Here is a 27,498-nt window from a genome sequence, read left to right on the forward strand (position 1 = left end):
AATAAAGAGTGCCATAAATCCCATTTCACCTATTCTAAATCTATAACATGTTTGACATTGTGGAATTGATAATTATATCGCATTCAGTATAACTATGACCTGGTTTAATATATAATTCGTTTCGATTTGTATGTAGCATCATTCTACTATATCAAGGTACCATTATAATCTGGTCATTAATTTCATTTACAAATTATTCACAATATAAGGAAGTATGATGTTGTCTCAAGTTGACAAGAAGTAGACTCGTGATGGCTAATTTGGTTGCCTACTTGACTACAACTGGAATTATATAAAACCATAAAATAATGGGCATATCTTTGAAGGACTTCTGCTTTCATTCAATGTGAAAAGATCTACTTCAAGTCTGAATATGTAAAATACAAAAACACACATTGAATCCAGATATTTAATTCTGCTACAAAGTGAGCAATTCCTTCTATTGGAAGCCTATATGAGGACATGGAAGAAAGAGGTGTTTGTTCTTATCCTGCTTGTTCTGTCTTGATAGAAAGTTTATTTCATTACTGGCATTAAATCTTAATTTAAAAGAATTCCAAAACCACAGAAGACAACTTAAGACATCATTCTTGGTGATGGAGCAACTATAAGATTCTTGAACTTAACTTTCACAGCCAGTCATTGTTGGATTAACTGGACCAGAGACTGTAAGTCACTCAAATAAATCTCTCCTCACCCCATATGTCCACAAACCAATACAGGCACAACACACACACACACACACACACACACACACACACACACACACATATATATATATATATATATATATATATATATATATATACACACATATCTCAGATCTATACTTCTCTATCTGTTCATCTACCTACCATGATACCTAGATACCTAGACATATAAATAGACACAAACATTAATGTTAGGTTGTGTCAAATTGGTATAGACCCAGGAGAGAGTAGGTGCCTCCACCAAGTCACAGGGATTTGGTGCTTAATTCTTCTCAATCCAAGATATCTGTTACTGCTGTGGAAGCAAACTTCCTCCATAATTAGTACTCAGTTAAACAGGACATAAACAAAACTGTGCGAGAGTTTATAGGTATCTTAAGAAAAAAGATAAAGAATGCCAATAAAGAATTTTGGTTTCAATTAAACTTCATGCATTTAGACTCCGTCTATAGCACTATGTTTCACGGCTCAAAACTCTACTTTTTTTTCCCTGAGGCCTACATGCACAATGGACAACCAGGAAGACACTGCTTCAAGCACTTGCCAGTCAAATCCCCTTAAAGCACACTCTGCAGGAGTAAACTACACCCTCAATCTTGCACTCCATTTTCTGATGCACAACTCTGACTGCTTTCATGGAGACCAGCTGTGACTAGGACTAACCACATAAGGTCCTGCCCCAATTCCTTGTGTAACAAGACCCCTTAAAGCACACCCAGGAACCTTAAATAGCATCCCAATCCCTAGGGTCCATTATCTGGAGAACAACTTCCACCTCTTTGCTCTAGATTAATTTGGTAACAGGGTCCCCAATCAAAACTTATACTAGGTACCATAGAAACAAATTAAGCACCCAAAACCCAATAGGCCACATAGGCCATAAACATCCGTGGATAGACTCCTACTGGGCTTGAACTTTTGCAAGTAACTGGTGCTCTGGGACACACAGACTAGAAGTTAGAGAAAAAACAGGAATCAATGGTGTGGGGCATCCAAAAGCACTTTTCCAATGATAATCTCAGAAATAATCATGTAAATCAATAATAACTGCAAAACCAAGAGAGCTAAAGGCCAACATAAGATCACAATCAATAACTCCAGGGCAATTGGTTAAACCATGTTCTAGCTATCCTAAAGCAGCCTGTCATGAATATTAAATCACAGCTGCAGCAGAAAATGACCTTAAATCTAATCTTATGAAGATGGTAGAGAACTTTAAAGAAGTAATGAATAAGACCTGTAAATAAATATAGGAAAACACGATCAAATGAGTGAAGAAAATGAATAAGATTGTACAAGGCCTGAAAAGAAAAATACAAGAAATGATAAAAACATAAAATAAAGAAACCCTGGAGACGGAAACCCTAGGTAAGAGAACAGAAACTATAGATGCAAACATCAACAAGGGAATATAAGAGATGGGAGTGGCAATCGCAGGCATAGAAGACAGAAGGAATTAATCTATCAGTAAAGAAAAATAGTAAATCTAAAACCTCCGGGAAATATGGGACACTATGAAAAAAGTAAAAAACAAACAAACAAACCTAAGTGCAGTAGTAATAGTTGGAGAAGATTCTCAGTTCAAAATTCCAGGAACCATTTTCAACAAAGTAATAGAAGAAAACTCTCCTAACCTAAGGGAAAAGATGTCCATGAATGTACATGAAGTTTACAGAACAAGAAATATGTTTGACTAAAAGAAAAGAAATCAAACAAATGTGTCCACATAATAATCAAAACACTTAATCTACAGAAAAAGGATATTAAACGGTACAAGGCAAAAAGCCCAAGAAACAAACATAGGCAAACTTAACAAAATTTTATTAATTTTCAGCAGAAGGTCTAAAAGCCAGAAAGGCCTAGCCAGATATCTTACATACAATAAGAGAACACAGATATAGGAAAAGATCACCATGGATTAAAACTAGGATTAAAAATCAAGGAAAAGTCTCTCAAACTCATATAAATTAGACAACTCTTTACCGAATGACTGATGGCCTCGAGCGGACATACAGAAATTAAAAACTTTCTAAAAATCAGTGAAAATGAAGGAGTAGCATACACAAACTCATGAGAAACAATGAGAGAATTGCAAAGAGGAGAGTTTACTTCAAAAAGGGCCTTTCCAGTCCAATCGGAGAGATCACGTACCAGCAACTTAAAAACACAGGGGAAACATCTAGAAGAAAAAAAAAAAGAAAAAGGGAGGGAAACAGAAGGAAGTTATCAAACTCAAGGCTGGAATCAGTAAATTAGAAAAAAGGAACACAATAATATTATCAAGGATCCCAAGAGTTGATAAAATTAACAAGTTAGCTAATCTAATTCAAACATGGAGGGACACTATCCTAACTAACAAAATAGAGAAATGAAGGGAAACATAACGAGGAACAATGAGATAACTCAAAGAATCCTTAGGTTTACTACAAGAGCATATACTCCTTAACATTAAAAAGCAGAACAAAATAGTCAATTTCAAATTTAAATCAAGGTAAACAACTTAAATGGAGGTAAAGCCCCTAAGGAAATAGAATCATTAAAAGTCTCCCAACTAAAAAAGGGGGTGTAGAGTATGGCAGATTGGAACACATGTGGGAATCCTCCATCTCTAAGGCAAAGGATAGGGAGCAATGGAAGAGGAGCATTTGAGAGTTGGAATGGGATGAGAGGACTTGGAAAAGGCTGTAGTCCAGATGCAAAGGGAAGAGATGAAAGGAATTAAAACAAAGGCATTACTGGCCATATGACCTAACTCTCCCGCAGTTTTCCTTACTGTGTTGCAGTCTTCCTTTCCCTAACTTATGTTCCTTGTCTCACACACCTGTGGGCCCCTCAGACATGGGCACAGAGCTGTCACACTGAAGAGCCTGGAGAAATATTTGTTGATTGTCTGCTGAGAAGAGGGCAAGCTGTAGAACACACCTCCTCTCATATTTTGATTTTCGCAAACTAGCAACCTTCTAGGACACTTATGGAAGGTGATTTCGACCAATTGTGGATGACAGAAATTTTCTTCAGTCCTTTAATGGGAGAAAATGCAAAGCTGGGAGTAGGTGAGAAAGCCTTCTTAATCCTAAGTGAAAGCTTTGTGTGGAGTTCCTCTACTTGCTTTCTGGTAAATCAGGGAAGAACCAGGCAAGAGTGCTTTCCTGGCGTACTAGGACATTGTAATCTAGTTTGTATGCAACAGGGCCACCAGGGGAAAGGATGGTTAGGAAGGCAAGAAATCACCAAAGAGCCTTGTAAGAGTCCATTGTCTTGGAAGTATGTCTGACTAGTGCATACTACACATCACCATTTAGGGCTCTTTCTTATGTCACAGTGGGAGCCTGTCTGTATGTGACAATTGCGGCACCCTGACTGTCCAGATGATCTCTGAGACATACGATTCTTTATACACTAATCCTGATCTCTATAAGGTGTCAGGGGAGTGACCTTGGAGCACTGAGACAATAGGAAGACATAGCACAAAACACACACATACACACACACACACACACACACACACACACACACACACACCAACACCACCACCAATACCACCACCACCATCAACAAGAAAAACAAAAACAAACAAACAAAAAAAAAAACAGCAAAGAGGTAATTTGTTGTAGAAAAAAATTTAATCCCAATCTGGTATTTTTACCCTGAATTTGTCCATTTTATTCCCTGTTAAAAGAAACACACACAACACACACACTCACACACACACACACACAAAAAAAAAACATACATACACAATTTGTATTTAGATAAGCTATTAAGAGGAATGGAACTGGCCAGATATTTACACTTTATCTCATTAAAATCTATTGTCTATCTATAATTCCACACTATTAGTATGTTTTCTCTGGCCTTCTCTTAAGTCCAATTAACCAGATGGTATGTCCATGCTTTTTTGAAACATCAACCATTGCACGTTCCTCCTCTTTCACTCTGTTTACTCTTCTGGGTCTAATCTGCCTTCCTCCCCCACCCTGACAGTAAATTCAGCCTCAAGTCTTCCAATGATCCCTTTTGGCTTCTTCAAACATCACACATACCTGTGTGTGTGCATGGGCATATGCATGTGCCTGTGAGTTTGTGTGTGTGTATGTGTGTGTGTGTGTGTGTGTGTGTGTGTGTGTGTGCGTGTGTGTGGGTGTATGCATGCACACATTCACATGGTTAAAACACAAACAAACTTTGAACATAAAAAGAGAACTCATAACTCATTTGAAACAGCGCTCTTAGATGAGTTTATCAATCATCAAAAAAATTATTTCTGTTCTCAATTGGTGGCTATTTACATACATGTTGCGAATTCAAACTCAGGTCCTCATATTTGCATGACAATGAAATCACCAAATATGACATCAGCCGAACAAATTACATTTGAATTTTGTAAGCTTCTTAGGTTTAGTCTATATGTTAGTTATAGATTCAGATACTATCTGTTTAAATACAAGTTGTATGGTTGCTTAGAAAGTTTTAAGAGACCTCAGATGCCTGATAGTGTTGGTTCATGCCTTTAATTCCAGTACCTGATAATGGGTGGGTGTAACTGTGAACTAAAGGCCAGCCTGGTCTATGTAGTGAGTACCATGATACCCAGGCAATACAAATAAAACGCTGTTTAAGAAAACAAAACAAACACACAGACAGACAAACAAACAAAAGTGGCCCTTTGTCTGGAGCAATCTAGGAAAGGCTCAGGCTAACAGGTGACCCTCATTGATGTCTCTGACCATTTGCATGGACTAAGATGCATGAGCTAGAGTTCCAAAGGGTCAAGAGACTTCATCTGGGGATTGCTTCTTGCACATGATTTGCCTTTCCTCTCAGACGTACAAGCACAAGAATTGCTGTGCATTGCCCTGTCCCCCAACAGTCCCCACTGAGTATCTGTCCTGCAGATCAACAAAAGATAAGCTTTCATATAATAATGTTGTTTAGATGAATTAATGATTTTATAGACTTCCTCATTTGCTTCAGATAATCTTAGAATTTAGGAATAAAGATATGATTTTAGTTGTTTGCTAGAAAGATGTAATAAAGCAAAACTAAAGGATAGAATGAGACCATTCCACTTAATATTAAACAAAGGCTATATAATGATAAATACAAATGTATTTCATTATTACACTAAAAAGAGAAATAAGATGGGGACGAATTTGTATTCAAGGTAAATATTCAGGACCACGGCTTAAGTCACAACTGTGCATGAAGTTTAGGCAATGCCATAGGACACTGTTTCTTTCAAATTATAAAGAACATATAGAATGAAACAACCCTTTGAACAACATCCTTCTATAACTCCCATGATTTGTAATATTTTATATCTGAGGTAATTTTTAAGATCATTTGTTTAAGGAGACATAAAAATGCCATTGAAAAGAAATAAGTTTGGTGCTTTGGGGGACTCTTTCTCTACCCTATCAATCCTTGCATCGATCCATCGATCGACCCAAATGTATTGGTAGGTCCTCTACGTTTATTATCCACATACATGGAGGTATATTTGTATGCATTTAAGTATGCAGAACACCTGTGGATGAATCAGCTGTTGGACTGAATGACTATATATAAAATGTACACCAGTCTAAGCACATTATCCTATGTAAAGTATTTAACAATAACCTTTGGAACATTTTACCTAGATGGAATTCTTTTTTGCATAGAGAGAATATTGTCTAAAATCTATGAAAAGGTAAAAGCACTAAACAAAAGGTTGTGCATCTTTTTTTTTGGTTCATCTGATATATATGTATATATATCATATATATATATATACATACACACACACACACACACACACACACACACACACACATATATATATATATATATATATATATATATATATATATATACATCAGTGGGAGTGATGTCTTTCTTTCCCTTTTATATGAGGTTCAATAACAGTTAAGGAGCTCCCCAATCAAGGAGAGGATCCTGGCTGACTTGCCAGAGAAAGCAGGAATAAATATTTTTCCTGAATTCCTTCTGCTAAATAGCATGTGGTAATCAACACATATTAACACTTGTTTAAGAACAAGTAATGAAGAGCTAAGGATTAGCACAGAAGAGTAGGACAAAACGGAAATAGTTAATAAAGTGTCAAATTTGATGAACAAGTGATTCCCATATTTCTTTATTTATAGTCATTTGGATCTGATCACAATCTATGGATATGGGAATCAACTTCTTTGTTCTGGGTGAAGGTCCCCACAATGACTCTTCATAGCTCTGGAATGCCATCTTGTATTTACATGCTTTTGTGCTAATTTAACAATAATGCAGAATCATCCAACCTAGCTGTCAAACATCACATTATCTGATGTTTCCAAGCCAAGTAATTGTTAGTCCCTACTGGCCATGGCATATCACTGTGTTGAAAATCCATTGTAGCCCTCAGCAATGCTTCTTCAAAACTTGTCAGCAGCTGCTGTACTAATCCACACATCCTTTGATACATAAACTTTCTCCTGTGAGAAAGAGTAACCTATACAGCAGGCATCGTGTACTCTGTTTTCCACTATGTTATTCTTTCAGCCGACACATTTCACTGTGCACTTATTAGATATTGCAAACACTATTGGGAAACATCTGCCTATCCAAAAATCTCAAATGAAACCAGGATGAACTTTAAAAACCATTTTTCATGATCAGAACTTTCGTTCAGGCTTTGAAACATAACAATACACATTGATTTTCCTTATGGAAGAATAAAATCCTGACAAGAGTAGGGAGAGATTGCTGTCATCTCTGTAGAATATTAACATCAGTATCCCATTTATGCGATATGGAGAGGCTTCAATACTGTACTGTGTAAATAATATGATGCTTTTGGTGTAGTCTGTCTAAATAACAGTGTGACATCCATATAGATTCCTGACCCAGCACATATGGAGGCCGGAGGATTCAGTCAGCTTGCTAAAGCCCCTAATAGAGGAATGTTGCTCACCAACTCCTTGTTGTTGTACACCTTATTGGACTACTTGCTAGCGGGTGTCAAGGTTCAGAACAACTTTGTCATATATATATATATATATATATATATATATATATATATATATATACATACATACACACACACACACACATATATATATATATATATATATATATATATATATATATATATATATATATATATATATATATGAATAACAGCAGGAAATAGATTGGGGAAAGGTCTACACCAATCCTACACCTGACAGAGGGCTATTACCTAATACATACAAAGAACTCAAGAAGTAATGCTTCAGAGAGACAAATAACCCTATTAAAATTGTGGTCCAAACTAAACAAAGATTTCTCAACTGAGGAATATCAAATATTTGAGAAGCATCTAAAGAAATTTGCATCATTTTTAGTCATCTAGGAAATGTCAATGAAAACAACCCTGAGATTCCACCTCACACATGTAAGAAAGGCTGAAATAAAAACTCAGGAGATAGCAGATGTTGATAAGGATGTCAAAAATGGGGAATGCTCCTTCTTTGTTGGGATTACAAACTGGTTCAAACACTCTAGAAATCAGTCTGAGATTCCTCAGAAAATTAGAAATTGCACGACCTGAGGACCCAGATATATTATTTCTTGGCATATAACCAAAAGATGCTCCAATATACAAAAAAGAGACAACCTCAACTATGGTCATAGCAGCCTTATTTATAATACCCAGGACCTAGAAGGAACCCTAATGGCATTCATCAGAGGAATGAATACAGAAAATGTGGTACATCTACGCAATGGTGTACTACTAGGGTATCAAACCAATGATCTCAAAAAAGACATAGACAAATGGAATGAACTAGAAAATATCACACTGATTGAGGTAATGCAATCACAGAAAAATACACATTGTTTGAAATCACTGAAAGTGAATATTGGCATAAAAGCTCAAGTTACACAAGATGCAGTCCACAGACAACTGGAAGCTTAAGAAAAGAACACACAAAATGTGCATGGTTCACTCCTTTTTAAAAGGTGGAACAATACTATCTATGAATTAAGAGCAGAGACTGATGGAATCCCATTCAGATCATGCCAAACATGTGGCAGAAATATGTATGTATGTATATATATATATATATATATATATATATATATATATATCACTCACTAGAATAGATGAATTGATAAGTTTGATAAAGCTAAGAAGCGCATGCAGACAGCAATTGTATATAGATCTTCCATGTGAGACACAGCTAGAGCACATCAAATACAGAAGTGCATTCTAGTGGCACATCAATGAGCTGAAAACAGACAGTAAGGGGGGTTATATAAGAGGAGGGGGACCAGATAGAGATCTTCTGGGCAGGAAATTGGGAAAGGAAATAAGATTTGACATGTAAATATAAAAATATCCAATAAAAAGGGAATAAAATTTGCTTAAAAAATTGAAAAGTGTAAGAAATAAGAGAAAAGAAAGCTGCCAGGTAATCACAGCTATTGACTCAGAAATCAAAAGATCATTGTCAGGGAATGGTAGTCAGAGTAATACTAGTGGAAAGACTGAGATAAGGAAATATCAACTAGAATCATTCTCTCTCTCTGAGATATCAATGTCAGACACAAACTGCACTATAGGAATCCAAAAAATGGAAGAGTTAACTGTGAGGGGAGGACACAACACTTGTCTTTCTCTTCTTCTTTTGGACCTTTTTCTTCTTGACAAAAAGAATGACGGCCATGAGCTCTCAGGAAAACAACTGTGCCCTGCCGAACACTTGGCTTTTGGAATAAAGAAATTAATGATATAAAATCTCTAACTTCCAGGAACCAAAAGAACAGGGAAGTCCATATGTTTCTGAAAGGCTCCAAGCTCATTATTCCCATATGTGGAAGGGTCAGATCAAGGCTATCTCTTCAGAGATCCCACTCAACCCCTACTAAAGTCTCTGTGAGCTATCCCAAGTATCATATATTTCTTCCTTTTTTTGTTACACCAAGACAGAAGGCCAACTTTCATCTCCCCATCACTGATATCATCATCCTCTTTATTCTCCCTCCCAAATGGCTGTTTACTTTGAATTAGAGACCAATTAGTTTACCCTAGAGGTACTGAAGGAACATATGAGAGGCAGTTGCAGCCACGACAATACTTGTGACATCACAGAAGAAGCTAAGGGCCTCCAGGCTACAAGAGATATTTGAAGCAGGGTCTAATGATGATGTCACTGAGAACTGCCATGGCCTAATAGATAAACAGTTTTCCTTACATTGATTAGATTTGGAGTGCCCTCTCCAGGTATGTCTCCTGTGACACAGTGCAAACCTTTACGTACTCCATCTCTCTAAAGCTAGAGAAATCTCTTTGCTTCATTATTGGTTACATGCTCTGAATGGAGAAATGTACTCAGGGTTTGGCATGGATAGAAATGATTTAGGAATATGGAGTGGAGAAGAATCTTCTATATAATAATTAATAGCCATGTTCATTCCTGTGATATATAGTTCAATTTTCTAGGTTTTCTCTGTTTCCTAAAGGCCAGTATTCTCCGTACAGATATTTAATTGAATAAATATTGTATTTCACTTTCTTATTGTACATTCCTTGATAGGGGACTTTATAAATATTCCTTAATTATGTACTCAAAAATATTTTGGTTTACAATTTCATTTTTTGGAATGATTTTGGCAACAAAAGGGGCCCAGCTATAGAGTAACTATAACAGTGTAAATATTGTGGACCTACTTCAAATGATAAACTCTCAAATCCTTATTTAATCCAAAATAGTTTGGTGCATATATATATATATATATATATATATATATATATGTATATATATATATATATATATATATATATATATATATATATATATATATATATATGTGTGTGTGTGTGTGTGTGTGTGTGTGTGTGTGTGTGTGTGTGTGTGTGCCAAAAGTCTAGCAGATTCTGAATGGCCATTTCTTCAGTCTCCTAAGAAGAATGCCTCCCTACCCCTCTTATGGATATTTTATTTACCCTTAAGGAAGGTGTGAATCATGTGCATTTTGTTCCTCCTTCTTGAGTTTCATGTGGTCTGTGCATTGTATCATAGCTAATTACAACATTTAGGCTGATATTCAATAATCAATGATTATATACTTTGTTTTTCTGTGATTGGGTAACCTCACTCAGGATGATATTTTGTAGGTCCATCCATTTGCCTATGAATTTCATGCACTCATTGTTTTTGATAGCTGAGTACTAGTCCATTGTGTTAATATAGGCCATTTTCTGTATACATTCTTCTGGTGAAGTACATCTGGGCTCTTTCCAGCTTCTGGATATTATGAATAAGGCTGCTATGAACATAGTGTAACATGTGTCCTTGTTGTATGTTGGAGCATCTTTTGGGTATATGCCCAGGTAAGGTGTAGCTGCGTCTTCAGCAAGTGCAATTTTGGAGGAAACTCAGGACTGATTTACAGAGAGGTTTTACCAGTTTGCAATCCCAACAACAATGGAGGAGTGTTCCTCTTTCTCCATATACTTGACAGCATATGGTGTAACCTGAATTTTGACATTAGTCATTCTGACTGATGTGAGGAGGTATCTCACGGTTGTTTTTATTTGCATTTCAGTGATGACTAAGTATGTTATACATAACACAAAGCCTTCTAAGAAATGATATTCTCCTAACTGGTGGTCTAGATATAGCTCTGTGCCAATTGATCCATTTCTGTCTCCTTCAAAGTTAAAGGCCAAGAACATCAATGAAATCCTCACAAAATCAGATATGCAGAAGCCAATTGAAGGGACAGTGTCAGAAAGTGCCTAGAACACATTTGCACAGGAGAAAATTTTAAGAACAGAACACCAAAGGTTCAGACTCTAAGAGCACCAATCAATTTACGAAATCCCATCATTCTGAAAACTTTCTTTAAAGTCAAGTACACTGACAATAGGAAACCAGCAACCTACACATTTGGAAAAGAGTTTTATGAACCATACATCTGAGAGAGGGCCAAAACCAAAAATATAGAAAGAACTCAGAAATGTAAACTCCCAGACAATCAAGCAACACAACTTTTAAACTGGATTACAGAGCTAACAAAGAATTCTCAACTGAGGTAGCTCAGTAAGTGAAAAACATATCGAGAAATGTTTAACATCCTTAGTTCACAAAAAGGCAAATCAAAATGAACACAAGAGTCTTTGTTAAAACAATCAGGATGGCTAAAACAAAACATTAATGCAGTAGCATAGTGGGCTATAATGTAGAGAAAGTTTAACACTCCTACAATGCTCGTGGGATTTGTAGCTGGATAGTCACTTTGGATGTCTAAGTGGAGGTTCAGAGAAAATTGCACATAGCTTTACTTGAAAACCCAGCTTTACCACTCACTTCAACAAATAGACTCAATCTTGATCCACACATAACACGGACATGTGATTGAAGATATTCACAGCAGTCTTACTTATAATATTTGAATGCTGGAAACAATCATGGTATACCTCATCTCCACTCAGGAATAAATACAGAAAATATGCTATATTTAAACAATGGAACATTATTCAGGTATTAAAAATGAGGACACCAAGAACTTTGTAGACAAAGGATGAACTGGAAAATAGTGAAGTAACAGAGATCGAAAAGGACCAAACACGGGATGCACTCAGTGACAAGCAGATCTTAGCCCTGCTAATAGAATACCCGCTATACAAATCCTTTATAACATGAAGGGTAACATGTTAGAAGGCCAAATTGTGGATGCCTGCAATCCACTTAGGAGGGAGAACAAAATAAACATGGAAGGCAGAGGAGTGGAGGAAGAGAGAGTAGCTAGAGGTGGAAAATGATGGACAAAGTGGTGGGAGTTGCAACAATTAAAAGAGACAGTGGAGAAATTCAGAGGAAATGTGGAGTAAATAAAAATAAGCATCAGTTGTTGGTGGTGAACTTGGGTATCTCCAGGAAAATCCCTGATGCAAGGGATGCAAGTATATCCCAGAAACTTACTGTGATGGTGGTAGTTTAAATTCCGAGCAGGAAAATAGATAGAACAACTAGAGACTGCCTCCTGTAGCTCGACATGCCCACCTGTGAAGGGATGGTGCTGCCCACACAGCTCACAATTTTTATCTATAAATGTCAAATCTAAAAAATCTAAATACAAAAATTAGCAGAGACTGTAGGAAAGGCAATGCAGATACCACCCAACCAGAAGATCAATTTCATCCACAGACTCCAAATCCTCAGACTATTCCTGATGTCAAGATGTGCTTGCATTAAGACCCTAATACGTCTCCCCTCTGAGGGGCTCTGCCATCTCCTGACTGTGACCGATGCAGAAAAACCTAAGCATTTGACAACACCTGACAGCCACAAAAGAAGAGTTAGGGGAATGAATTATGGATCTGGAGTGGATTGGAACCAATATGAAGAACAAAAGTATCCATTAAGTTTTCTCTTCAGATGTTCAGGAAATTTTCCATCTCCTAGAGTATGCTTTGTCCAGTCCAAGACTTCTGCTACATAGATATCAGAGCATATGTGGAATACAACTGCCTCATCTGCCATATCTGGGAAGGGAGGCAATTGGTCCTGGGAGACTTCATATCCCAGAGAAGGGGGATGTGGTCATGTAGATTGGGTAGCACAATATTAGAAAAATGAGGATCAGAATACCTTAGGGGTTTCAAGAAAGGAAGACCAATTTGGGAAATGACATTGGAAATGTAAATAAAAAGTAGATTATTTTACACATATAATGTATATAATATAATACATTTATGTTTACAACAGAGATATTCACATCTGTCTCATTAAGGAATATATATTTCATTATCTATACTATAGGTTTATTGAAAGTTGAAATCCATAATTTTTGTGAGTTTCTTATTATTGAAAATTCACATAGATATACCCAATCAATGTTTTATTTTATGTCCTTATGGCTATAAATCTTTAGTTACGTCGACAAAAAAAAATATTTTTTATTTCTGTTTCATTAGGTTTCCATTCAATGCCTCCAATGTCTCCAAATTTAACTGTACATCTCTATATTCCCTCCATTGTCATCCTCTTCCCTCTTTCTTCAAATGTGACATTCCCGTTCCTGACAGTGTTCCTCTGCAATCCATAAGTACATGTGTAAATGCCAAAGTGAGGACAGTCTGGACCACATCCCTTGACATTTACAATAAAGTAATCATAGCAATACAGTGTGGAGACTTAACATTCAGATTAAAGTGAAAATGTATCCCATTTTTCTTTTTTGATCTGGATTATCTCATCTATGATGACTTTTACAAAATACATTCATTGTCCTGAAAATTACATGCTTTCCCATTCCAATCTGTTAAAAGCACCACATTTTCTTTATGCATTCATTTGTTAAGGAACAACTTGAACATTACCAAATATTCAAGGGTTTCTATACTAGGATGAATCAACATTTGGATATATTTTCCTCGAGTTATTTCCATTTCTGCATTCCTGTAGAAACATCATATTGATTTCCAAAGTTGCTGTACAAGTTTGCATCCCCACCAGGAGAATAGGAATGTTCCACTCCCTCCACAACACAATAAACAAAAGTTGACTCATGTGTTATAAAACTAAATTTTCAGAAAGGGAAGAAAAAAATCTCAGAATAATTTTGATTTGCATTTCAGTAATGTATAAGGATGATAAATATTTCACTTTCGATTCTTAGTCACTTGAATTTCTTCACTTTTGAATGTTTTGTTTGGATATGTAGCCCAATATAATTATGTTTTCTTGATATATAGTGTTTTGGTTTTTATAATATGATTTATAGAAGCCCGTTGTTGAACATGTACATGGAAATAAAGCTTACTATTTTTGAAAAAAACCACTTTAAACTTATTAAGATAAAATTACAAAATGCACTCATTAAACTCACAGAATTGGCAGATCTGTTGTAACCAACAGAAACCATAACGTAGCTTCATTAAATATCCCTATATAATAAAACATTTTCTATATACATAATATTGAGGAATATAGTTTATATATTTTACTCTTTGAGAATTTCCACCAATGAATTTTGATATTTTTCCATTTATTTTACACATATCACTCTATTTCTTTGAATCCTACCTGTGTATATCTTCTTCATTAAAATAGTGTTTAATAACTCTATGATAAACCCTTACTAATATTTTTTTCAACCCTCCAACAGAAGACACTAACTGTCCATTGTATGTCAGGTAGTTATAGCAGCTTTCAGGTCTTTTCACTGGATTCTTGACTGTTGACTGGCTTGAAGCTGTGTAGGAAGCCACAGCTGCTATGTGACATGAGGGCAGCACTTCTTGTATCCAGAAGACGCTTCATGTCTGATCCCATCCACAATTTGGGCACCTACACTCTCTTTGCACCTTGTTTCAGGATGGCTTTTTAGCCTTGGGGAAGGGGTATAACATGTGTATCCAACTCATTATGGCTGAAATCAATAAAATGTAGACAACTATATAATGAAAGAAAGGAAGAGGTCACCCTTGGAAGGTATTAACAAGATCGTCATACCCTCTGGCCATGTTACGTAATGAAAGGTTTGAATTAATAAAATGAAAGAGAATATAGGAAACATGGAGAAAACTCAGACTATTTAGATTTACAGTCCCAAATCTAGAATATTTTTAAAGCATTCGTGATTTACTGTGGGAAGCGAGTTTAGCGGAAATCCCAAGATGGAGCTTGGGACTGCTACCCTGTCTCCCGACCAGCACGTGAAATTAAGCCACGCCCCATCATGAGAGCTGCACCTGTGCACCATGACGATTGATCAGGCCATGTGACATGGACCTATGAATGGAGGTTATGCAGACTGGACGGTTGAGGTGGTTGAGGGCGCATATAAGGGAGTGGGCTCGGGGGCTGGATGGAGACATTGTTCTGGCTTGCAGAAAAAGGGTTCCTGAATAAACTGCTTTGGGAAGAACATCATTGTGTCACACCTTTCCTGCTGGTCAGGGTTGGAAGCGACAGGAAAAAAGAGTTACAGATGACTGGCAGAAAGAGAGGAAGTTATCACACATTAATTTGCACCTATACACTCATATTCTCAATAAAATACTTGTGAACAGATTCAAGACAACATTAAAAAATAATCTTCAACCAGGTAAGCTTTCTCCAATTCCCAGACTTACAAGTTTGATTAGTCTTGGGGAAGCTATAAGTATGGAGGATATAGTTCAACATAGTAAAGGCAAGGTACAAGAAGGCCACCACAAGCATCGTGCTAAAGAGAGAAAAATTCAAAGCAGTTCTACTACAAGCAGGAAGAAGACAAGTATATACACTGGTTTCATACCTATATATTACAGTATTTGTAATTTTACCTAGAACAATATGACAACTGAAGAAGATCCAGGAATACAAAAGAAAAAATGAAGAAATCAAATTGGTCTCAGTTGCAGATGTGATGATACCATTTTAAAAACTCTAAAAATGTGTCAGTCTCTTAAGACTGAAAAATATGGTCATAAAAGTAGAATATCATACGAACACACATAATTCCTGAGCCTTCATTTATGCCAATCCAAACCATACTGTGAGAAAATATGGGTAAAATTCCCCTCACAATAATCTGAAAATATAAAATAAAATATTGTGGATAAAAATATTTAAAACGCAAAGAGCACTATGAATTAGCTAGAAGTGATGCTGAATAGAGACAATTGTTCTCTGAAAGATTAAGTTTCTTAAAGCTGAAAATACATTCATAAAATAGTAGAATTCAAAGTGAACACAGAAAACACGTTATCTTTCCTGTTTTCCAATTTCAAACCAGAGGAGGGAAATCAAGGAAATATTCCACTTGAAACACTCTTAAAGTATATAACAAAATACCATAGATTAGCATAGTTTTAAAGCATAATATTAGTTAGAAGACATATGAAGTAACCATGATCCATCCAGAATATATATAAGAACGTTCCAGCTGATGTTCTGAAGAACCTTAAAGACTTGTATAAATCAAATCTTTTATAGTTTTAAGGATAAGTAGATAATATAATAATGTCAATTTTTGATTAATTAAAAAGTTAATGCAATAAATATTGATTAGAAAATTTTACTACAATAAATCACCTACTTTTACGAAAGTCAAGAATTTGACTATAATTATTCTGCTATGGGACAGAGGACAACTTTAAAATACAAAGTGCTAACATGTCTAGGGAGATAATTTTAAAGAGAAATAAAGAGGGAGGAAAAATATCATGAGATTAAAAAAAGTAAGAGTTACATACATATGATGTTGTTGGCAGAGTAAATATTTCAAAAGATTGGAGCGTCCAGGATTGATTTATTGTTTTAAAAGTGAGGTTACATACCAGCAGGAGGATGGACTATCGGATCAGATCTCAAGAAAATGCCAAATGTTCTAGTTAGTACTACTATGTTTTAGTAAATATAAATGCCAATGTGGGAAATTGAAGGTTTTATTCACAACACAAGTTCCAGTTCATAATCAATGGAATCCAAGAAAAGAACACAAGGCAGCAGCATGAAATGAAAGAGGAACTCTGCTTATTAATCTGCTCAGCTACCTTTCTCTATAACCTCCTCAGCTTACTAGTGCTGGTACCATCAACAGTGGGCAAAGTCCCCATACATAAACTAGCCATCAAGAAAATGCAATACACTGATGCCTACAAGCCATTCTGATGGAGTCAGTTGCTCAATAATGCATTGTTTAGACAGCCACAATAAGCAATCACAGTAAGCCATAAAAGGAAAATAGAAAACTTACTCAATGCAAGGTAAGAGTACCCCTTCATGAATGGAATTTGAGGTCAAAAGTGAAGTTCTATGTGAGGAAGAAATTAGAAGGAATTATGCCAGAAATCACACATTATTTAAAATAAAAGTGACAAGACAAAGCTACAAATAAAATATTGTTAAGTTTGACATTTTGAAACCTCTTCTGGAGATTGAAAGGTAGCCTCAGGAAATGGATTTTGGCTGGCAGCATCATTGAACATCCAGTATTTGGTGGAGGATTTTCCATCAGAAGCCTTAGCTTTACCACAGAGGCTAGGTACAAAATACAAATCATAGTCAGTCAACTGATTGCCATATCTTGTGCTCCAAAGAAAAGGAACAGTTCATTTATTCATGATTTGGTGATGACTCTAACTCATTTCAGAGTCATAGATATTGCCAGCATATAGAAAACCATAAGACCCATTGTCAAACAGCAGTATTTTCCGCATTGCCCACAGTCACCATAGTAATACCAGTGGTGAGCTCTACAGTATTATTTGTTTCTGTTTCCTGTTTTTGCAGCTTATAAACCTTGTTCCTTGGACCCAAAGAGAAGTTTCAAATAAAATAATGAACAATTTTTGCATTGAAAGCTATTGGTGGTTTGTAGTGTAGTTAAAAATGAGGACCTCAAACAATCTTCACTCGGTCTTCTTCTTTTAGGATTGCGGTTGATTCGGTTTTGCTTTTGCTTTTTGTTTCATTTTGTTTGTTTTTTTTGTTTAATTATGTTTTCTTTTTCTTTTTGTTATTTGTACATACAGAGATCAAGAATTGGTCAGAAGAATTTCAAGTTCAAATTCAGATGGCTGGGAAGAACCCAGTCTTTCTACCACGTTCACATTGTTTGCTGTACTAGGGAATTTCTCTTGCCTTTAATGTTGCCCATTTCCACTTTTTGGATCGTTTTATCTTGGCATAATTAATACTATAAATATATTATAATTATTTGAATTTCAACTCTGAAATTCTAATTGCTCTATCTCCCTCCCAAAACCAGAGATATGGATTGAGTCTTGTTTGGTCACGTTTTGATTCTTAGATCGGGAATCTTCCTGCAAACACTGAAGGTCCTGTTCCAAAATTGATTCTGTATAGTTCAATAAAGATGCTCTTGGCCAATCAGTTGTGTGAATATCTAGTATTCCTGCAAACAGGCTAGTAGACACAAGGGTGAAGAAAGGATTTAAGGGTGGAGTAATAGCTACCAGTCATGTGAGATCTAGTATGGAGTGGCCATTGGTGTAGCAGGCAGGATGTTAGAAAAACAGTAAGATGAGGGCATATTGGGGTGCTGAGCTATGACCAATGAAACTGAGCAATTGAGCTAGGGCTCATTTAGAGGTGTTGAGGAGGGAGTAAAAAGGACAGCTTGCTATTTGTTAGAGGCTTAAAAAAACTTGACAATAGAGCTAAAGCACATCAAAAGTTCCTCAGCGTATGTGTCTTTCAAGTGCATTCTAAGGGAACCTGATCAGCTCTGGTAGCTTGGTCTTCCTGGAGCTTACACTGAGGCAATAGGAAAAACCTTCTGCAGAGTCTTATGAGAGCAATCCATGACCACAATGAGCGTGTCCAAATTGACCTTGACCATGAGAGTTAGAGCTGACCCACATGTATCTTTTGATTATAACCATTTCTTCTATGTGATCTTTTAGTGTTCTATTTGCTCAAAACTATTAGTGAAGAGGGTAAAATGATTCTAAAGGCTATTCTTGTTTGTCAACTATTCATCTGAGATTATTTAATCCCCAATGATAGAGGGAATATGTGAAGAATTTCTTAATAATATAAGGTCAATGTCAAATGTGCTTCTTATATGGATCATTGGAGTAGGATGTTGCATCTTTACCCTAGAATTTTATCAAGATCTATTCTTTATATTTATTTTTTCAGGCATCTGCAGATACATCCCTTTGAAAAATGAATCCTTCTCACTAGAGACTATAGAGAGAACCTGCATTTCAATGATAATTAAATGTCATTTCAAGACATCAAATCAAAATATCAAAGTGAGAATGGAATAAATTTATTAGGACAGTGTTTTGCGAACAACTTCTTTCACAAACAGCCTTGGAAGGAGAGTTCTGAAATTTTGCATTTTATATTTGACTTTGCTCGTACTCTGACACAATCAACTCAGAGCTGTTTGGGACTTTATGGGCAATTAAACACGACAAACAGAGCTGAATGCATCATATACTCTGCCGTCTGTGTTAATATGGCTACAGTGAAGAACAACCATGCTAAAGCTATTCATTAGTTTTTCAAACAACATCCTCATACAAGTGTGGACTTCTGTGGGTTGTTGGATGAATAGGTTAAAACACTGGCTGAGAGTTGCCAAGGCAGATGTGGGATGGTACATGCTTGGGGCATGAAAGGCCTGTGTGTAGATCATAAACAACTTCATAATACTCATTGCTTTAATAATTACTAGGAAGTGGACTTCTGTAAAATGACTTCAGAAGACCAGCATGGTAGGCAAACAGTAACTGATTCCCTGGAGATTTAAATGATCTGGATTGTGAAACATGGACTTAGAGGTAGAGACATGTCAGAACATGAAGACTGGAAAATCAAACCTCTGTTGCCTCTTAAGTTTCCCTACCCCATGGGTTGAGGCAAACAGCAACAGATTTTTTGCACTGAGGAATAGAATAAAAGCCAATTTGTTCTAAATCCCAATCCTAAGAAAATACTGAAATCATCTGTGATGCACTTCAACTCTCAGCATGGTTGAATGTCTGCTGTCAGCATGGGCTTTTACAGCCATCCCTTTTATAACTGCAGAGCTCCAAACTGCTTCAGCAACATCATTATATTCTCTTTCTGTTGCAGGGAGATTAGATCACTGTGACTACCTATGCAGTCTTTCTCTACCTTTAAAGATCCAAGGAACTATTCTCACTCCAGTGACCTGTTGTAAGTAATCTTGAATCGCATTGTTGTTGTTAGTAGATCTAATCTCTTCGAATCCCAGAAGACCATGTGTCCAAAAAAGTTGATTGAGGATGTCTTGGGTGTTTCTGTAATAGTGGCAGGTGTGATTGATGAACAGGACTGCCTTCCCAGACTAGATCTTGCAGTTCACATACACCTGAGCCATTCTGACAGCGTGCAGCTTCCCAGAAATGAATGTTCAGTTGAAGATACTGGTCTGTTTGAGAATGGCAATCCCAGTCTATTCTTAACTATGCCTTTTATTTGAATCCCCATAGAAAACATGGAAGAATGAAGCTTTTACTTTTTCATGTTTGCACTCACAATGCTACCAAACCCTCACATACATTAGAACCTGCATACTGAAAATTTATCCATATACTTATGACCAGATGAGACACCAAGCCTTTTGGACTAATAAACTAATGGATTCTAGGAGTTTACAAATAGTCAGCCATTGTTAAATTATGTGGTCCGTAGTCTGTGATCATTTTGAACAATCAGATTCCTCTATACAGAGAGATTCATCCTTTACTATCTGTTGGGAACACCAACTACTACACCAGGTATCTAGAGAAGACCTTTTATGGCAGTTTGTCTCTAGTAAGAGTTTCAGCTCAGTTACAAATTTCCAATGGACACATTCCCGTAGTCTGACTTTCAAAGGATGCTTTGATACAGCCCTTCTTATTTTCTATAGTTCTTGGCAACAGAATTAAAATATCAATTGTAATCTATCAATGAAATGCACCCTAATTTATTTGCATTAGTGCATCAGAGAGAAGGATTATAGGATGAACAAGAATTGAAAAACAAGATGTCCTTCCTTCTGAGGACCAAGACCAGGAAATCTGAACTACATAAAAATCTGAGACAAGTTGTCTGAAGTTGTTCTTTCCTTCAATCATGGATCTCCTAGTGAAGGAGCTCAGGTCTCATGAGTTGGCAAAAAATAACTTTATTGCTGAGCCAGGTCAACAGCTGAATACCTCTTTCATGGACCTGAAGAAACTCTGTATTCATCCTGCTATAATGTGTATATATCTATGTATCATTCATAGAATGGACACTTTACTGTTTGTTTGAAAGCAACAGTTTGTCCCTGAAGAGACACTAATTTCTTCTTTCGCACATTATTTCACAGGCTGATGGTGGGTCTCATAAGTTTATTCTGGAAGTTGCTTTACAATAATCATTCTCTGATCTGGAAGAGACCCTTTTTAATGTTATGAGATCTGTTAGAACCATATCAACCATCATTTTCCACTCCCAGTTTAGTACTGAATCATTCTAAACTAAAGGTCTGTGGTCTCTGATAAAGGCAGCATCTCGCCAGACTAGTATTAATATTGCTCTTGGCACTGCATTTATGATACATCAATGTGATTTCCTTACCATTTTCATCCCCAGGAGAGTTTTTCAATTCTTCATTTCATCTGATGGGTCTAATCTACATCGTCACCCAGGATGATATTTGAGAGTTTTGCTAAAAAATTTTTAAAAAAGAAAGAAAGAAAAGAAAGGAAAAATGAAAGCTTATCTCACCAATTGACTCAGAACTTAAATGTTATTCAGTGGAAATACTAGTGGAAAGATTGAGATGATGAAGTCTCAACTAGAAGGACTTCACTCTCCCAGATATTAGTGTAAGAAACAAACTGCACTATTGGTATTCAAAGCATGGGGGAGTTTGCTCTGAGCAGAGGACACAATACTTTCTATTCCTTTATTATTTAGGACCTTTTTATATTTTATGAAAAGAATTAATGCCATGAGCTCTCAGGAAAACATCTGTGACCATCCAAATACTTGGCTTTTGGAGTAAGGAAATGAATGATTTAAAATCTCTGACTTCCAGCGGCATAAGAACTGCGAAGTCCAGATGTTTCGGAGAGGCTCACAGCTCTTGATTCCCATATGTGTAAGGCTCAGATCCAATCTATCTCTTCAGTGATCCTACTCAACCCCTACCAAGGATTCACTGAGATTTCCCAAGGACCACATATTTCTTCCTTTTTTTTTTGACACCAAGTCAGAAGACCAGCTTCCTCCTCCCCATCACTGATCTCTTCATCCTCTTTCTTCTCACTCCCCAATGGCTCGTTTTTCTGAATTACAGGCCAGTTAGTAAACTCTAGAGGTCCTGAAGGAATATTTGAAAGGGAGTTGCAGTCACAACAACACTTGTGACATCACAGAAAAAGCCTACCTGCTAAATAGCTTCCTTACATGAACCAGATACAAGGGTGCCCTTTCCTGGTATGTCTCTTGTGACACAATGGAAACCTTTACGAACTCCATCTCTCTAAATCTACAAACTTATCTTTGCTTCCTTAGTGGTTACATGCTCTAAATGGTGAAATTTGGTCAGGGACCTGGCATGGGTAGAAAAGATTTAGGAACATGGAGTGTAGGAGATTCTTCTAGATAATATTTTATTCCTAGGTACATTACTGTGAAATACAGTTCAAATTCTAGGATTTCTCTGTATCACAAAGGCCAGTATTTTCCCTACAGACCTTTAGTTTTAATGAATACTGTATTTCACTTCTTACTGTATATTCCTTGATAGGTGATTTTATAAATGTTCCTGAATGTGTACTCAAACATTCTAATTTCTAAATCCTTTTTTGCAACGATTTCTCAACAAAGGCGCACAGCAATAGACTGAGTATAACAGTAAATATGGTGTAGCGACATCAAACGATAAACTCCAAAATTATATTTTATCCAAAATTTCCAGATATCAGTTAAAAAAGGACCATATGGAGCATAGAATTTTCTTTTCTAGTCACTTTTGATATCATCTGCAAAAATATCTACATTCTAGTGTCTCAGGCCCAGATTTAATTGTTTAGGATGTTTTACCATGTTTCTTTCTTAAGGCCAAGCAGAAGGTAGAGGAGGATGATCACAAAGAAGAATGGCTTCTGGACCAGTGAAACCTCAACTTCAATAGGTTCATAAGAACAGGAGAGAGTCTACTTGGCAATGCCATTTGTGGATTCTACCTTCTTGACCTATTTGCGCAGAATCCATGTTAAAATTCCACCTAACTTCATAATTGTAGGAGTCACTAAAAGTATATATAACAGCCACCAAATTAAATAAGATTGATGAAGCTAAGAAGTGCATTTTACCAGGACCTGGATGTAGATATTTCCTGAGAGACATAGCTAGAGCATGTCAATTACAGAAGTGAATGCTAGTGGCAAACCAGTGAACTGAAAACGGACCTCTTGTTGGTAGATTTTGAGAAAGGATTACAAGAGTTGAAGGTGATTTCAACACCATAACAACAACGGTACCAATGAACCAGAACTTCCTGGTACTAGACCAATATTCAAAGACTTTACATGGACAGACCAATTTCTCTAAATGGATATGTGGCAGATGATGATCTTAATGGACACTAATGGAAGGAGAAGCCCTTGATCAAACCCAGAATTGTCTTATAGTTCAAGGGATTGTCAAGGGGCAGAAAGTGTCATTAAAGAAGGGATAGTGAATAGGTAGGGATTTTATAAGAAGGAAAATTAGAAAGAAAATAATATTTTACAGGTAAATAGAGAAACATCTAGTTTAAAAAAAGCAATTAAATTTGCTAAAAAATAAATAAACTCAAGATATAAAAGATAAGAAAACAGTCATCTAATCAAACCCATTGACTCGAAAATCTAAAGTGGTATTCAGAGTAATACTAGTGGAAAGACAGAGATGATGAAGTCTCAACTAGAAGCACATCTCTCTCCCAAATATCAGAGTCAGATAAAAACTGCACTATAGGAATCCAAAGCATGGAGGTGTTTACTCTGAGCTAGGGACACAATACTTGTCTTTCCCTTCTTCCTTAGGACGTCTTTCTTTTGGACAAAAAAAAAAAAAAAAAAAAAAAAAAAAGGCCATGAGGTCACAGCAAATCAACTGTACTGTTCCCAAAACTTGACTTTTGGAATAAAGCAATGAATGATATAAACACTCTGACTTCCAGGAACCATAAGAACTTGGAATTACTGATGCTTCTGAGGAGCTCTCAGCTCCTGATTCCCATATGGTGAAGGCTCAGATCAAGGCTATCTCTTTAGTTACTCCAGTCAACACGTATGAAGTATGCACTTAGCATTCCTAAGGACGACGTATTTTTCTCTTATTTTAATACCACGGCAGAAGGCCAGGTTCCTTCTCCCCATCATTGTTGGGCACTATGGGAGTAGAAGCCTTTTGTCCTCCCTAGCTTTGTCTCCTAGTTCAAGGGAATGTCAATTGGCAGAAAAGGGGGTTTGAAAAGAAGAAAAGGGAACAGATATGGATCTCAAGGGCAGGAATCTAGGAAAGGAAATAATATTTTAAATTTAAATATAGAAACAACCAGTTAAAAAAAACAATAAAATTTGCTAAAGAGTAAATATAATGAAAGATAAGAAAGAAAACTGACAATTAATCACATATATTGACTCGGAAATCCAAAGTGGTATTCAGAGTAAAACTAGTGGAAAGACTGACATGATGAAGTCTCAAACAGAAGCACTTCTCTCTCCCAGATATCAGTGTCAGACACAAACGGCAGCATAGGTATCCAAAGCATGGTGGAGTTTACTCTGAGAAGAGGACACAATACTTGTCAATCCTATCTTCCTTAGGACACTTTCTTTTTTACAAAAAGAATAAAGGCTATGAGATCTCAGGAAAACAACTGTGCCCTTCCCAACACTTGGCTTTTGAAATAAAGAAATAAATGATAAAAATTCTCTGACTTCCAAGAACTATAATAACAGGGAAGTCCAGATGTTTTTGGGAGGCTCCCAGCTTCTGTTACCCTTATATTGAAGGCTCAGATCAAGGCTGTCTCTTCAGCCATCCCATTCAATCTGTACCAATGACTCACTGAGCTTTCTCAAGGACCATGTATTTCTTCCTTTTTTTATATCAAGAAAGAAGGCCAGCATCCTTCTCCCCATCTCTGATCTCTTCATCCTCTTTGCTTTCACTCCAAAATGGCTGTTTACTCTGAATTAGAATTCAATTAGTAAACACTAGAGGTACTGAAGTGATATCTGATAGGGAGTTTCAGTCACAACAATATTGTGACATCACAGAAGCTAGGGCTTTCCAGGTTACAAGAGATGTTTCAGGGAGGGCCTAATGATTATGTCATTGAGAAGTTCAATGGTATACCTGCTAAACAGCTTTCCTTACATAGACCAGATTCGAGGGTGCCCATTCCATGTATGTCTCCTGTGACACAGTGGAAACCTTTACATACTCCATCTCTCTTAAGCTAGAGATTTCTCTTTGATTTTTTAAGCAGTTACATGCTTGGGATGGAAAAAGTTAATAAGGGCCTTGGCATGGGTAGAAAAGTTTAAGGAACATCTAGTGTAGGAGGTTCTTCTAGATAATATTTTTATTCCCAGGTTCATTCCAGTGACATAGAGTTCAATTTTCTTGGTTATCTATGTATCACAAAGGCCATTATTTTCCCTACAGTCCTGTAATTAAATAAATATTGTATTTTACTTTCTTATTGTAATTTCATTGACAGGGCATTTCATAAATATTCCTGAAAGTGTACTCAAATATATTGATTTCCAATTCCATTTTCTACAATGATTTGGCAACAAATTGTGCCTAGCTATAGACTGAGCATAATGGTGTAAATACTGTGTACTCACTGCAAATGATAAACTCCTAAATGCTTATTTCATCTAAAAATTACCAGACATCAGCAACACATGGACTATAGAATTCGGTTCTCTAGTCCCATTTGATATTAATTCTGTACTACCTATCTTCCTGTGTTCCCATGGCCAGACTTGAGGGTTTTGGATGTTTTAATATTTTTCTTTCTTAAGTAAAAACCTTAGATACTGGAGGATAGGCAGGGAGAAGAATGGCATTACCACCAGTCAAACCTCAAATTCAATATGTTCATAATACAGGATGGAGTCCATTTGACATTGTCATTTCTGAATTCTACATTCTTTACCTAGTTGGGAAGATTCTATGTTAACATTCCACCTAACCACCTAGTTGTAGGAGCCACCAAAAGTATATATATATATATATATATATATATATATATATATATATATATATATATATATATACATATATATATATATATATATATATATATATATATACATCTGCCACCAAAACGATATAAAATTGATGAAGCTAAGAAGTGCATTATGCCAGGAACAGATATAGACCTTTCCCGAGAGACACAGCTAGAGTATGTGAAATACAGTGTTAAATGATAACGGCAAATCCTGAACTGAAAATGGACTTCTTGTTGGTAAATGTTGAGAAAGGATTACAAGATCTGAATGGGGCTTTAATCCCCATAAGAACAATGCCAATGAACGAAACCTTTCTGGTACTAAATCAACATTCAAGACTGCACATTACAGACCAATGGCTCCAATTCCATATGTATCAGAAGATGGTCTTGGTGAGCAACAATGGAAGAAGAGGCCCTTGGTCCACCCTAGGTTTGATTCCCAGTTCAACGGAATGTCAAGAGGCAGTAAGGGGGTTATAGAAAAAGGGGAATTGGACAGGTCAGGGCTCTTTTGGAGAGGAAACTGGGAAAGGAAATTATATTTGTAAAGAAAATATAGAAGTATCCAATTAAAAAAGCAATAAATTGCTTAAAAATGATATAAGTAAAAGAAAAGAAAATTGTCAAGGAATCATACGTATCGACCAAGAAATTTAAAGGGTACCTGTCAGGGAATTGTAATCAGAGTAATACTAGTGGAAAGACTGAGATGATGATGTCGCAGCTAGATGCACATCTCTGTCACAGATATCAGTGTCAGAAACAAAGTGCACTATAGGAATCCAAAGCAAGGAGGAATTTACACTGAGCAGAGGATACAATACTTGTCATCACTCCTTCCTTAGGAACTTTTTCTCATGGAGAAAAATAATGAAAGTCATGAGCTCTCAGAAAAACAACTGAACCCTTCCGAACCCCTGCCTTTTGGAATAAATAAATTAATAATAAAAAATCTCTGACTTCCAGGAGCCATAACCAGCAAGGAAATGCAGATGCAACTGAGAGGCTCTCACCTCCTGAATCCAATATGTTGAAGGTTCAGATCAAGGCGATGTGTTCA

The 27,498-nt window shown here is 36.4% G+C and overlaps 1 protein-coding gene across 3 annotated transcripts in view; it reads right to left on the reverse strand.

The window, feature by feature from the left end:
- The window catches only part of LOC134484604 (uncharacterized), a 55,272-nt gene that overhangs the window by 19,741 nt on the left and 8,033 nt on the right, over nt 1-27,498 (reverse strand). For 2 of the 3 annotated variants that reach the window (XR_010062100.1, XR_010062099.1), the window contains one exon: nt 21,770-21,860. The exons of the other annotated variant lie outside the window; for it this stretch is intronic. The gene's annotated coding sequence lies outside the window, so the exon portion shown is untranslated. The remainder of the gene's footprint in view (nt 1-21,769; nt 21,861-27,498) is intronic. 3 annotated transcript variants of the gene reach the window in all.

The sequence above is a fragment of the Rattus norvegicus genome (assembly GCF_036323735.1).
Source record: "Rattus norvegicus strain BN/NHsdMcwi chromosome Y unlocalized genomic scaffold, GRCr8 chrY_unlocalized_17, whole genome shotgun sequence".
NCBI classification, from domain to species: Eukaryota; Metazoa; Chordata; class Mammalia; order Rodentia; family Muridae; genus Rattus; species Rattus norvegicus.